Source organism: Microtus ochrogaster, chromosome 5 (genome assembly GCF_000317375.1).
Source record: "Microtus ochrogaster isolate Prairie Vole_2 chromosome 5, MicOch1.0, whole genome shotgun sequence".
In the NCBI taxonomy this organism is placed as follows: Eukaryota; Metazoa; Chordata; class Mammalia; order Rodentia; family Cricetidae; genus Microtus; species Microtus ochrogaster.
Window position 1 is genome coordinate 51,951,806 of NC_022012.1, and position 3,660 is coordinate 51,955,465.

At 39.4% G+C, this 3,660-nt stretch overlaps 1 non-coding gene across 1 annotated transcript; it reads right to left on the minus strand.

Annotated features, from left to right (window-relative positions):
- Window positions 1-1,814: 1,814 nt before the first annotated feature.
- Window positions 1,815-1,918, minus strand: LOC113456175. Its single transcript, XR_003377034.1, has one exon. It is a non-coding gene; the product is annotated as a U6 spliceosomal RNA (small nuclear RNA).
- Window positions 1,919-3,660: the final 1,742 nt, after the last annotated feature.

The window sequence follows — 3,660 nt, forward strand, 5'->3', positions numbered from 1 at the left end:
CTACCATGTGGGTAACTTAGCTCTTACCTGCTGAGCCCTCTCGTTGAGACATCTACCTCCTTTGAATGATGAGGTAAGGCCACATGCCCTTAAAGTTATTTTTCTTTATTAATTAAATTTATTAATTTATTTTAATCCTTATTGCAGTTTCCCCTGCCTCCTCTCATCCCATTCCCCCACTCAGTGGTTTGCTATTTCCTATGGTTTGGTTGGTTTTCTGACTGGTTGCAATGTTGGTAGTAGTAGCTCTTATCTCCCTCCCATAGAAGTATTAGGAGTTTGTTGGTTTGCTGTATTGGATGTGGTGTGTTTCTTCTAAACTCTCTTGCTCATCTACTTCTATCATGAAATTTATCCTTTCTTGTGTTTTCATGAATGAGATTGTCTTCCCCTGTGTATATTATTCAAGTATTTTCTACACCTATGAATTGTATTTGTTGTGCTTGTCCTGAATTGCTATTATTTACCCATCAACTTTAGCTTATTTTTACACTCAGTTATTTATTTATTTTTATTGTGTGTATGTACACACATGTACCTGCATCATCTATGCACCATGGGCACACGTAGGGAAGTCAGAGGACAGCTTGTGTGAGTTGTTCTCTCTTGCTGCCAAGTGGGCTCTGGGGAATGAAACTCAAGTTGTCAGGCGAAGAGGTAAGAGGCTTGATCTGATGAGCCATCTCATTCATCCTTTCCATCAATTTTAAAAGAGCTTTTCTGGCCAGGTGGTGGTGGCACACACTTTTAATCTCAGCACTTGGGAGGCAGAGGCAGGCAGATCTCTGTGAGTTCGAGGCCAGCCTGGTCTAAAAGAGGTAGTTCTAGGACAGGCTCCAAAGTTACAGAGAAACATTGTTTCAAAAAACAAACAAACAAACAACAAAACAAACTAAACAAAAAGGAAATAAAAACAAAAGATCTAAAAAAAAAAAAAACCAGAACAACAGCAACAACAAAAAGTCAGAGGACGTCTTTAAACACTTGTGCCTATAAAAAAGCAATCAGACTTATGGGAAATAATTACCTAACTCATGTTTCAGTGGGAAGTGAAGTACACATTGAGATGCTGACAGAAAACTGCCTCTTAAAGTAGGAACAACTGAACCCTCAATAAGCAAACAGACTGAAAGGGACCAAGCGGCCCACTACAAACACTAAGAGTTGGAACACTAATACCTGTAAGAGGTTACATAGTTTTCAGTGGGGGCAAGTTGGGATGGCTGATCTCATTGTTGCATATAGCAATTTTTGATGCATTTTATATGCATACCAGCGATTATTACTGTTTGCACAGCACTCACTCAACTGGTGCCATGTGAAGACTCTGCTAATATAGGTATTCTAGAATGTGAACTGAATGGATCCAGAAGCTCCAGAAGAGGATAGCAAAAAGATCTAGTGTGTTTTCTTGTTTTATTTTTTTGTTTCTGAATACATATATATATATATATATTATGCATATACATATATATCATATAACTTAAGCTGTTTTAAAACAAAGACCTTAGACTACTTTTTTGGAATAAGCTAATGGCTTGTTTGTGTAAAGCTTTTTTATTAAAGGAAAAAATTTAAAAAAAGGATAGCTTTTCTGAATATAGTAATCTTTCTTGGCAGGAATTTAGTTTCATGGCTTGAAATATGTTAAATACGTATTTTTTTGTCTTTTTTTTGTTGCTGCTGAGAGATCTCATATTACCTTGATGTTCCTCTTTGCTAATTGACATTTTTTTTCATTAGCAGCTTTTAATATTGTTTCTTTGCTTTGTATTCTTGACATCTTGATTACATGTCATGGGGACTGCTTTTTTTTTGATATGGAATACTTCATGAATTTGCATGTCATCTTTGCACAGGGTCCATGCTAATCTCTGTATCATTCCAATTTTTAGTATATGGGCTGTCAAAGCATGCCGTGGGGACTTTTTTTTCTCTTGATCTTGTCTATTTAGGATTCTCAGTACTTCTTGTACCCACGTTTCCCCTTCAGATCTTGGAAATTCTCTGCTTTAATTTAATTGAATAAAATTGTCCATGTTTAAAATTTTTATCTCAGTTCCTTCGTCTATTCCATGAGTTTTAGGCGTGCTCTTTTGGATGTCTCCCAGTGTTCTCAGAAGGTTCAGTCATAATTATTAATTTTTCTGGGTTTCTGAATGTATCGTTGTCCCAACCTTGTCTTTTATCCCTGAAATTCTTTCTTCCTCTCAATCTGTTGGTGCTGCTGTCCATTGTGTCAATTATTTCACTGACTGATTCACTTCCAGAATTTCTCTTTGGTTGTTTTTCCTTTTGGATTTTCCCTTACATGCTTCTGAATTTCTCCTCTTAATTGCTTATTGTTTATTCTATTTTGCTACCCTTTTTTTGGGGAGGGTCCTGAATTGATTTCCTTGCTTACTTGAGTCTTCTATGAGGTCTTTTTTGTTACTTTTAAAATATAAGACTCTGAAATCCTTTCATTTTTCCCTGTGCTTTGCTTTCCGGTATGAAGGAGTTCTGAGCTATTGTAATGACCAGCTTCTCTTGGTTGGTTGGTGGATGTATGTGTTTCTTTTGCTTTGAAAAATGGGTCCTCTGTTTTTTATTTTCTCTTTCCCTCTTTTATTGGGGGGTTCATATTGATGTGAGTCTCCCTGCATTATCTTCACGTGGGTTTATGTTTCTGACTAGTTTTTAGGGAGAAAGAAAGCTGACTGCAGTAGCAATTGTTGACACCAGGCCCAGTGTTAACTTGTAGTAGAGGGCACTTGGATACTTGGGTTGTGTATCCAGAGGTTCAGAGACTGCCTCCTAGTGTACTGTCAGGAAGCATGTACTTCATAATTCTTTAGAGGTAAAGATATTAATAATTAAAAAATAAAGCAAGGACAGAATGGGGAAAGAGGAAAAAAGGGAGTGAAGGAATACCTGGGAAAAACAGATGGGTTATAGATATGAGAAGTAATAGAGGGAATATTACAGAATAGGTGTGGAGAGAGAAGGGGGGTAGTTCCCCTGGTTGGGAAGAAGAGTTTTCCTCCCTTCCTCCCTCCACCTTTCTCTCTCTCTTCCTCTCTCTAATGCTAACCTCTGAAGGTTGAGGGGGAGGTTCACTAGTCTTAGTAACTCAAACACATTAAATTAGTTTTCCTTTTTGTCAGAGATAGAGAGAGAGAGAGAGAGAGAGAGAGAGAGAGAGAGAGAGAGAGAGAGAGAAAGAGAGAGAGAGAGTGTTCTGGATGAGGACTCTACTTTCTGCCAAAATTCCCTACACCAGCCAATTCTAACTTCCTCTCAGGTGTGCTTTGGATCATTCTTTCCATGTGGAGGTGGTGGGTGTCTGGGTTTGGGGTGTTCTATGACCAAGGATATTAGTGGGGTGGAAGTCCTATACTCTCGTGTTTACCTTTACTGTTGGATGGTCTCCTCCAGGTCCTGCCCATTAGCAAGACTATTCCAAGTCACCCAGGCACTTCTCCACTCCAGTGTTGCTGTTTCTTCAAGCAGTGGTGAGCACAGCTCCTCCTCAGGATCTTCACACCAGTGGGCAGCCCCAGTTTCAGCCTCCTGGAGCACAGCTCTGAGCAGCCTGTGCTGCGCTAGCTGCCTCTCAGCCAGTGTGGAAGGGAGGTCACCACCCGGGGAAGCCACCACTTACTATCCCCTTAGAGCTGC